The sequence below is a fragment of the Bos indicus x Bos taurus genome, chromosome 10, assembly GCF_003369695.1.
Source record: "Bos indicus x Bos taurus breed Angus x Brahman F1 hybrid chromosome 10, Bos_hybrid_MaternalHap_v2.0, whole genome shotgun sequence".
Lineage (NCBI taxonomy): Eukaryota > Metazoa > Chordata > Mammalia > Artiodactyla > Bovidae > Bos > Bos indicus x Bos taurus.
Window position 1 is genome coordinate 52,574,953 of NC_040085.1, and position 11,377 is coordinate 52,586,329.

Sequence of the window (11,377 nt, forward strand, 5' to 3'; positions counted from 1 at the left end):
GTAGTGAGATATTCTCAAACTAATATTACTTTGCTCACTTAGGCACAATTAATTCATAAACCCCTGCCAACATATTGATCAGGATCTAAAACTATTGAAAAATAAAACAAAAATAAGAAAAGTGTTCTAAAGCTAGCAAATGATCAATTACAACACAAACTCACTCAAAAATTAAAACAAAAAGTCAAAATCTGTTAGAAGCTAGTAATGCAGAGAAAAACATCTTATTGAAAGAGCAAAGTGTAGAAAAGCTGAATCCAGGTGTGATTTTGTAGCTTGAAAATGTCAAAAGGGGAATTCCCTGGTGGTCCAGTGGGTAGAAGGGACTTTCCTGGTGGGTCAGTGGTAAAGAACCTTCCTGCCAATGCAGGAAGATTCCCTGGAAAAGGAGATGGCAATCCACTGCAGTATTCTTGCTTGGAAAATCCCATAGACAGAAGAGCTTCGTAGATTATAGTCCATGGGATTGCAAGAGAGTTGAACATGACTTAGCGACTAAACAACAGCAATAACAACAATCAGTGGTTAGGACTCTGCGCTTTCACTGCAGGGAGCCCAGGTTTGATCCCTGGTTGGGGAACTAAGATCCTGTAAGCCAAGTGGCATGGTGCAAAAAAAGAGAAAAAAGAAAAATTGTCCCATTGGAATGATTAGCAACAAGCCAATGGCCAAAGCTCTGATAATTTTTAGTTTTATAAAAGTAATGTGATTTTGTTCTACAACTGAAAGAATTTTAGGGAATTATGGCTTTCTTAATTTAGACTTCTCCCTACAACTGTCCAGGTATTTAAAATTAAAAGCAATCTAATGTCTGCTATGAAAAAATATTTAGTAAAGTTACAATCTGAATAGTGTCTGTCTAAAATAAAATTGTATGGCCTGCTAGCTTTGGACTTGGTACTCCTTGTGTCTTCAGCTCAAATCAGTGAGAGTCACCCAGCCAACTGGAAATAAAGGAGTACTGGAGTGTAGAAGTACACCCACACATCCATGCTGGAGAGATGGGAAGAAACCTCTAGGTAAGAGGCAGTACAGGGGGAAAAGGAGCCAACTCAAGTAAAGAAAGGCTAATTGAGCAGAACCTCAGTTTAGGAGCCTGCAGAGATAATCATGGAGCCGCTCTTCAGTCTCTATGAGGTGCTTGGCCGTCTTTGAGAATGCTATGGATTTGTTGCTTCTTTTTTCTGTATGCTCTTCACACTTCTTTGTCTGATGCATATTCCATGACTCTGACAAGTTAGGACTGATCACATAAAACAGAAGGGCAGTCAGTTCCGTTCAGTTGCTCAGTCGTGTCTGACTCTTTGCGACCTCATGGACTGCAGCATGCTAGGCCTTCCTGTCCATCACCAACTCCTGGAGTTTACTCAGACTCATATCCATTGAGTCGGTGATTCCATCCAACCGTTTCATGCTCTGTCCTCCCCTTCTCCTCCTACCTTCAGTCTTTCCCACCATCAGGGTCTTTTCATTTTTTTTCTTGTTTTTAATGCATACTTCTCCAACAGATTTATTTCTTTAAAGGAATGGATTTTGAAGAGAAAAAACATGGGGCAGAGAGGTGTGGAATAGAAAATAAATACAAATGTAAGCTGTTTTACTAATTGCTTTATAACCACAAACTAGTACAGAGAATGTCCTGTACAAAACACAATAAAGGTTCAAAGATGGAGGTGTTCCCTTAGTCAAGGTGAAGACTTCAGTCTCTGGTATTTGGAATTTAGGCTGCAGTCCTTGTTTTTGGATGGATCACTGGGTGTGTGGCACAGTCCATGCTTTTAACCAGATTTGAACAGGAGAATGGCCACTTGGCCCAGGTAGAAGTAGATGAAGTGTTTGGTTTCCTGTGTCGCATAACTACCGAAGTTCCTCCCCACGATTCAGTGACAGGTGGGGTTGTACTTCTTGTCAAACTCCTTCTTGATATGGGCCACAATGTCCTTCTCTATATTATACTTTTCCAATGCCTGAGTAGCACATGCCACCAAGTCCTGTTGCATCTCCTCTGACATATCGGCATTCTTGATTACGGCCTTTCGGTCACACATGGTTACCAAGGAGCAGGGGCTGGCTGACTGCAACGGTCTCCTGGGGGAGGGGCTGGCGAAGCTCGCTACTGAAGCCATGGTGCATCTCATCTCTTTGCATCAGGTGGCCAAAGTATTGGAGTTTCAGCTTCAGCATCAGTCCTTCCAATGAATATTCAGGACTGATTTCCTTTAGGATGGACTGGTTGGATCTCCTTGCAGTTCAAGGGACTCTCAAGAGTCTTCTCCAACACCACAGTTCAAAAGCATCAGTTCTTCGGCACTCAGCTTTATTGTCCAACTCTCACATCCATACATGACTCCTGGAAAAAACCATAGCTTTGACTAGACAGTAATGTCTCTGTTTTTTAATATGCTGTCTAGGTTGCTTTTCTTCCAAGGAGCAAGTGTCTTTTCATTCACGGCTGTAGTCACCACCTACAGTGGTTTTGGAGCCCCCCAAAATAAAGTCTGTCACTGTTTCCCCATCTATTTGCCATGAAGTGATGGGACCAGATGTCATGATCTTAGTGTTCTGAATATTGAGTTTTAAGCCAACTTTTTCACTCTCCTCTTTCACTTTCATGATGAGGCTTTTTAGTTCTTTTTTGCTTTCTCCCATAATAGTGGTGTCGTCTGCATATCTGAGGTTACTGATATTTTCCCCAGGAATCTTGATTCTAGCTTGTGCTTCATCCAGTCCCAAGGAGAGTGTTTATAAACAGCATTAAGCAGGGACTTCCCTGGTGGTCCAGTGTACTCCCAGGACTGCACTCCCAATGCAGAGGGCACGGATTTGATACCTGGTCAGGAAACTAGATCCCATATCATGCAACTAAGAGTTCAAACGCCACAACTAAAGATCCTGAATGCTGCAGTTAAGATCAAAGATCCCTAGTGCCACAGCTAAGCCCTGGAGCAACCAAGTAAATAAATATAAATGGATAAATAAGTGAATGAAAGCCAGTTCCCTTATTATTATCCTTAAAAAAAAATGGATAAAGCAGGTATTTCATGGACATCCAGAAAAGAAAAGGAAATGGGCCACACAGGATTAGCACTTGATGAAAGTACAAGGCCAGAGTCTATGAATTCCATTGGTAATGGTTCCTATTGCACTCTACTTTGTTTCCTGGTTCCCAGTAGCCCAGACTTTTGGGTTCATTTAGACATCATTGTTTGGCCTGCTCTTGTGTTCATGTCAGTTCTATATTTACAAGACCTTTGAAGTCCTATACCCATCATGATTCGGCTCTATGTCCCAAGTTTACATTCCCAGCTCCAAGAATCTGATCTGCCCAGCCAGCCAGTATGTCAGTTCTCATTTGAATAGGTGAGGAACCCTGACCCAGCTAGCTGATGTAATTCTGCCTTTGTGGCAGTCATATGGGACAAGAGTCATCAGTTAATTTCCTTCTTTCAACAGAGAAGGTAGATGGAGACAATTTCAAAGAAGGGGTGTGGTTTAGATTGGCATCCCAAAATACATCTGTTATATTTGGCACAATTAATTATTACTATGTAGTTCCTATTACATAATTATTACTATGTAGTTCTTGCCTGGAGAATCCCAGGGGCGGGGAAGTCTGTTGGGCTGTCGTCTATGGGGTCTCACAGAGTCGGACACGACTGAATCGACTTAGCAGCAGCGGTTCCTATTACTATTATTGCTTTTGTGTGACTGTGTGGTTTTTGTTATTTTTTTCTTGCTTCATTAGACTCTCAGCTCCTAGAGGGCAAGATTTAGCACTGTGTGACCTCAGTGTTCTTTGGTTTCCTCATCTATAAAAAGGGATTTGTTGGGGCCCAGGGCAGGCTGCTTCAAAATACTCCTCAATGGCCTATTGATTATTTTTGAACTAAAGTTACTTAAGAAGTGATCAGTGCAGGAGGGACTTTGGTCCTCCTTTCTGTCTCCTGAAAGTAGGAAATAAATCTCTCATATGAAAGGTGCACTCTCTATTTCTGGAGTGTTGACTGAAAAAAAAAAAAAAGTATAGCCTGCAAGTTGGGAATTATATTTTATTTGGTCACCTTAGTGAGGACTGTAGCTGGGATGGCAGTCTCTCAGACAGCCCGAGGAATTGTTCTAAAGAGGTAAGAAAGGAACCAGGCTATATAGGGGTTCTTGCTCAAAACAAAACATGCAGTCAAACATCAAAAGACTACTGCTAATTACAAAAAAACAGCATCTCAAATTACTGATTTTAGTGCTTCTCTATGTAAAGGAAGATGTAAGAATCTGGACTTATTGAAATCATTCCTTAATATGCATCTTAACTGTCTAGGGCCTGTATTCAGTTTTTCTCCATCCTGAATTCCCCTCAGGGCGCACCATCAGGGCCAACTCCAGTGGCTGATGGCTTTAGGACCCACAACATCTTTTGTTTACTGAAATGGCAGGCAAGGTTGAATATGAACAAACCTTCTTACTTTTAATTTACTACCCCAAGCCCAAACTTTGTTTAGATGCTTCACTGATGAAGCATTCAAAGCCTGATTTATTTATTCTGTTAATTCCTCACAAATGTATTGTTTCTTTGTCTACAAAATATAAAATCTGCCTGCTTTGAGCACTTCTTAGGTCCTAGTTCTGGTGTTAGTGGTAAAGGAACACACTTGCCAATGAAGGATATGCAAGTGTTTTGGGTTCGATTCCTGGGTTGGGAAGATATCCTGGAGGAGATCGTGGCAACCCACTGCAGTATTCTTGCCTGGAGAATCCCATGGACAGAGGAGCCTGGCGGGCTCCAGTCCATAGGGTCACACAGAGTCAGACACGATCAAATTGACTTAGCACTTCTGTACACAAGAATTAAATTTGTTTCTTTTTCTCATGTTAATCTTTCTTGGGTCAATTTTATTATTAGTCTAGCCACAAGAACTCAAGAGGCAGGGTGGAAAATTTCCTCTCATTCACAGATTCATAAAAGTATCTAGGTCATTAGGTGCTTGTAAGGGTTAAAGATAATGTGCTCAGTAAATATTACCTATCAATATTGTCTCCTCTTCTTTGTAGCTTCTTCAGTTTCCCTGTTCCCAACATACAAATGGTGAGTGGCATTTAAAAATTTGTGTGTGTGTTTGTGTGGTTGGATTGAATTCTTTGGGAAATCACGAGTGGATTTTGCCTTAGGAATGAGTAGGATCACTTCTTTCTTAAGAAAATGCCAATTGTGCCTTTTCTTTCCCAGTTCTCTCACTGTTCCATTTTGGTGATATTGCAGATCAATTTTCCTCAATGATATAGCTCTTTTTTTTTGCCCTTTTTGACTGTGCCACACAGCATTAGTTTCCTGGCTAGGGATCAAACCCACACCCCCAGCATTGGAAGCCTGGAGTCTTAACCACTGGACTTTGAGAGAAGTCCTAACCATATAGCTCTTATATATTGTACGTAAATTATTTGCTTACATATGTTTAACATATGCTAAATAGGTTGCTCTGGGAAGATACTTTTCTGCCTTTGTGTCACATTTGTGTCTGTTAAAATCTTTGCTTGGAGCTTGGCACAAAGGAGCTCAGTATTGAACAAGTATCTGAAGATCTAGCTCTGAGCTCTTATTCTAGCAGGCCTGTAGACAGATATCCAAGTGATAAAGTGCCAAGAAACATTCAAGACTTGGAGATGGTCAAAAGAAATGATTGGATGTCCTTTCAGTAGAGTGTTGGGCATTGTCTGGGGGAAACTTAGGGATTATCTTATTCTATTTTACTGATTCTTCTATTGACTAGACTATTTTAAAACTGTGAGAGTAGAAGTTAAATTTTAGGAAGCTAATAGCAATACAAATAATTCACGTTCCTAGCAATGCAAATGAATTTTACCAGGCAGAACATATAAATCTCTCAGTCAAAATGAACTTGCTTTAACATCTTTCTGGTTTTCTCATTAATGAATGAGTTGAATAAAATCTTTGGCACAATTTCATTTTGTATTTGCATGGGAATAGTGATTTTAAGTCTTTGAAAAAGTATACTTTAATAGAAATAATGTGATAAGTCCTGTAAAGGAGGCACAAAGACTGGGGAACACAATGTGGGATCAATTTATTTGCCATCACTGGGGAGGGAAGATTTCACCCAGGAGGGGACTTTTAAGCTGGAGTTTGAAAGAAGAGTTGAATTGAGGTGAAATTGTAGTTAGGAGAGAAGATGGAGGGAAAGAAAAACTGCAGTCAAAACAGAGTAGCTGTGGGGTCTGTTGAGGGATTCCCCTTGGCTCCCAATGCTTAAGAGGCATTAAAAAAAAAAAAAACTAGAGATATAAACCTTTATTTTACAACTTTGTCATAATTCATTTTTGAATGAGACATGTACTGCTGCTGCTAAGTCAGTTCAGTCGTGTCCGACTCTGTGCGATCCCATAGATGGCAGCCCACCAGGCTCCCCCGTCCCTGGGATTCTCCAGGCAAGGACACTGGAGTGGGTTGCCATTTCCTTCTCCAATGCATGAAAGTGAAAAGTGAAAAGTGAAAGTGAAGTCACTTAGTTGTATCCGACTCTTCTCGACCCCATGGACTGCAGCCTACCAGGCTCCTCCATCCATGGGATTTTCCAGGCAAGAGTACTGGAGTGGGGTGCCATTGTCTTCTCTGGAGACATGTACTGAGGACAGTTTAAAATACTGGGAAAGCGAGATGCTGAATATCTTCCAGCTAGGAGCAAAGATGTGGCCACTCTTGGGGCCTCAGGCAGCATGGATCAGATGCACCAGTGTTGTCCAACCCGTTTTACTTAGAGCCACCTCCTTTTTTGAGGGCCGTTAGTCCTCATTTCCTGCCAAATTTTCACAAGAGGCTTCCTGTTCTTCCAAATGAGCCTTAGAGCTCTCACTGGCTCTTCAACCACTTTTAAGATGTGGGGAGACCTTGGAGTTAGCCCTCCTGATACTGTGGTATCCCATGGAAGTCATCATCAGCTCTAGGATCAAAGGCCCAGTAGGGATTTGACCCCTTTAGGTATCACAACACATACTCTATGTAGATTTACTGGGGATTTAGAGCTTGTTGTTCAGTCCACAAGTCATGTACAACTCTGCGACCCCATGGACTGCAGCATGCCAGCTTTCTCTGATCTTCACTATCTCCCGGAGTTTGCTCGAATTCATGTTCATTGTGTGGACATGAGTTGGTGGTGCTAACTAACCATGTAATCTCTCTGCCACCCCCTTCTCCTTTTGCCTTCAATCTTTCCCAGCATTAGGGTCTTTTCCACTGAGTTGGCTCTTCGAATCAGGTGGCCAAAGTATTAGAGCTTCAGCTTCAGCTTCAGCATCAGCCCTTCCAATGAATATTTAGGCTTGATTTCCTTTAGGATTGACTGGTTTGATCTCCTTGCAGTCCAGGGGACACCCAAGAGTCTTTTTCAACACCACAATCAGGACTTATTCAGGATTTAGAACTGAAATGCTTGTCTTCTTAACAAATTTAGACATATTTTCATTCATATTTGAAATTTTGTGTGTATGTGTACAAATTATTATATTTTAAAAATAGTGAAATATATCCCACAACCCCTTATTCTTATTGAAAATTTAATTCTGCAATAGGAAAACTGCCACAGATTAACTACATAATGTTAATCATGAGCATGGTTTCCTAATTAAATCTATTAATAGACTTAAATGCCATCATTTATATTTTTTCTCAATATAAAAAGAAATACATGTGTTCATTGTGGAAAAATTGGAAAAAAAATGGGCAAAAAGATTAAAATTAAACTTGTTTTTAATAATTCTACCAACTAGACACAAGAACTGTTAACATACCTTTCAGGATTTTTTCTTTGTTCACACAGAGAGTTTGTTTTTTTTTAATTTATAAGAAAATGGCTACTTCTGTCTTTCAATTTTAAAAATCAAAGTGAAATTCACACAACATAAAGTTAGCCATTTAAAAGTGAGCAGGTCTGGGGATCTTGTTGCAAAACATTTTCATCACTGCAAAAAGGGATCTGGTACCCATTAAACAGTTACTCCCCATTCCATCCACTCCCACCCTCTGGCTACTGCCAATCTGTTTCCCGCATCTCTGGATTTACCCATTCTGGCTACTTCATATAAACAGAATCATACAATATGTGACCTTCTGAGTCTGTCGTCTTTCCCCGAACATACGTTTTCTGAGGTTCAGCACATTACAGCATGTATCAGTACTTCATGCCTCATTGTGGCTGAATAGCATTTGAGTGGATGTATATATCACAGCTTATCCATTCCTCTGTTGGTGGATGGCTATTTCTTTTTACAATCTGCTTGTTAAAGTACATAATAAAACTTTAATACATCCTGAACATTTGTCCTTGAACAGTTTTTACAGTCTTGCTCCACAAGAGGTCACAGGAACATGCCTATACAAATGCAACATTTAGAAATAGATTAAAAGAAGAGTTAAGTCAGAACTTCGGATTTTGGGTTACTACCTCATGCATATCAGTACACCCCCACACTGGCAAACACACACTGTGATTACCATCACCATGAGAGCCAGACCCTCCTGAGTTTCCTTTTTTGTTTCTGCCTTCAGATATGAATTCTTTCTTGAAGGAGGGGATATTATGAGGAAGTGCTGATTCCTGTTCACTGTCACCTCTCTTGAGGGATGTGGTGTTAAGAGGCCCAGTCTTTTAATCATCTTGGCCTGTCCCTAAGAGTGCTGTACTTGGTGGTCTCAATACCCTCATGCCTAGCTATTTGCATGATTGTATTCTTTTCCAGCAACCAGAAGAACATACTCAGTTCATTTCATTCTCTAACTCTAGGACCAGATTAGTCCCTATTTAGACACCTATTACTGTCTATTTAAACATTTATTTTCTCAAGCCCCATGCCAGAAAACTCAATTCATTTCTCCAGAGGCATGGAATGGTCTGTGTATGCCTCAGCAGGCCACACCTAAGTTTTGCTAACTAATTTCAACTATTGTTCCTCATCTCAAAGCCACTGGCCTTTAGCCCCACAACCACTATCTGTCCCTCCCCAATGGATGGGGTATTTTGTTTTCTGGGGTCTTGGAAAGATATGTGAGCTCTAAAGTATTTGTCAAATTTTTACTAACTCAATTTACATAATGTACCCCCAATCCAGCTAATAACTACTTGGCTTAATAAACATTTCTTGAGTTCCTACTGTGTTCTAGGCACTCTGCCAGGCTTTAGGAACTAAAAAAAAGAGCTAAAAATATGAGTTAGGATTTGAAACGATTCTAACAGCATTCACAAAAAATAGTGGCTTAAACAAGACTATCTTTATTTCTCTCTCATGTAAAAATCCAGATGTGGAAAGATGGCTCCACAGTTGTCTGGGACTCAGAGGAAAGTGTCCAAACTTTCTACTCTGCCATCCTTGGGGTTGAGCCTCATCCACATGTGCCAAAACAGAGCTCCAGCCATTGCATCTATATTCTAGAGAAACAGGAGGGAAGGAGGAAGGAGAAGGCATCAAGGCTATGATGACTACCTTGTAAGGAAAATTTCCAGAAACTGTTGTATATCTCGTCTTCAGTTTGTTGTTGTTCAATTGTTCAGTCGTGTCTGACTCTTTGCAACCCCATGGACTGTAGCACACCAGGCTTCCCTGTCCTTCACCATTTCCTGGGGTTTGCTCAAACTCACGTTCATTGAGTTGGTGATGCCATCCAACCATCTCATCCTCTCTTGTCCCCTTCTCCGTTTGCCTTCAGTCTTTCCCAGCATCAGGGTCTTTTCCAATGAATTGGCTCTTCACACCAGGTGGCCAAAGTATTAGAGCTTCAGCATTAGCATCAGTCCTTCCAATGAATAGTCGGGGTTGATTTATTTTAGGATTGACTGGTTTGATCTCCTTGCTGTTGATGGGACTCTCAATTGTATTTTCCCACAACGCAGATGGAAAGCATCAATCCTTTGGTGCTCACTCAGCCTTCTTTATGGTCCAGCTCTCACAACCATATGACTACTGGGAAAACCACAGCTTTGACTATATGAAACTTTGTAGGCAAAGTGATGTCTTTGCTTTTTAATATGCTGTCTAGGTTTGTCATAGTTTTTCTTTCAAGTACCAAGTGTCTTTTAATTTTGTGGCTGCAGTCACAGCCAATAGTGATTTTGGAGCTCAAGAAAATGAAGTCACTATTTCCATTGTTTTCCCATCTATTTGCCATGAAGTAATGGGACCTGATGACATAATCTTCATTTTTTGAATGTTGAGTTTTAAGCCAGCTTTTTCACTCTCCTTTTTCAACTTCATCAAGAAGCTCTTCAATTCTTCTTCACTTTCTGCCATGAGGGTTGTGTCATCTGCATATCTGAAGTTATTTATATTTCTCCCAGCAATCTTGATTCCAGCTTGTGCTTCATCCAGCCCAGCATTTCACATGATGTATTCTGCATATAAGTTAAATAATCAGGGTGACAATATACAGCCTTGACGTAGTCCTTTTCCAATTTGGAACCAGTCCATTGTTCCATGTCTGGTTCTAACTGTTGCTTCTTGACCTGCATACAGGTTCTGGTGGAGGTAGGTAAGGTGGTCTGGTATTCCCATTTCTTTAAGAATTTTCCACAGCTTATTGTGATCCACACAGTCAAAGGCTTTCACTTAGTCAATGAAGCAGCTGTTTTTCTGGAATTCCTTTGCTTTTTCTATGATCCAGCAGATGTTGGCAATTTGATTTCTAGTTCCTCTGCCTTTTCTAGATCCTGCTTGAACATCTGGAAGTTCTCGGTTCATGTACTGTTGAAGCCTCAGTCAGTCAGTTCAGTCGCTCAGTCGTGTCCGACTCTTTGTGACCCCATGAATCACAGCACGCCAGGCCTCCCTGTCCATCACTAACTCCCAGAGTTCACTCAGACTCACATCCATTGAGTCAGTGATGCCATCCAGTCATCTCATCCTCTGTTGTCCCCTTCTCTTCTTGCCCCCAATCCCTCCCAGCATCAGAGTCTTTTCCAATGAGTCAACTCTTCGAATGAGGTGGCCAAAGTACTGGAGTTTCAGCTTTAGCATCATTCCTTCCAAAGAAATCCCAGGGCTGATCTCCTTCAGAATGGACTGGTTGGATCTCCTTGCAGTCCAAGGGACTCTCAAGAGTCTTCTCCAACACCACAGTTCAAAAGCATCAATTCTTCAGTGCTCAGCTTTCTTTACAGTCCAACTCTCACATCCATACATGACCATTGGAAAAACCATAGCCTTGACTAGATGGACCTTTGTTGGCAAAGTAATGTCTCTGCTTTTCAATACGCTATCTAGGTTGGTCATAACTTTTCTTCCAAGGAGTAAGCGTCTTTTAATTTCATGGCTGCAGTCACCATTTGCAGTGATTTTGGAGCCCAGAAAAATAAAAGTCTGACACTGTTTCCACTGTTTC

At 40.9% G+C, this 11,377-nt stretch overlaps 1 pseudogene; it reads right to left on the reverse strand.

Annotated features, from left to right (window-relative positions):
- Positions 1–1,712: 1,712 nt before the first annotated feature.
- LOC113899520 lies at positions 1,713–2,069 on the reverse strand (annotated as a pseudogene).
- Positions 2,070–11,377: the final 9,308 nt, after the last annotated feature.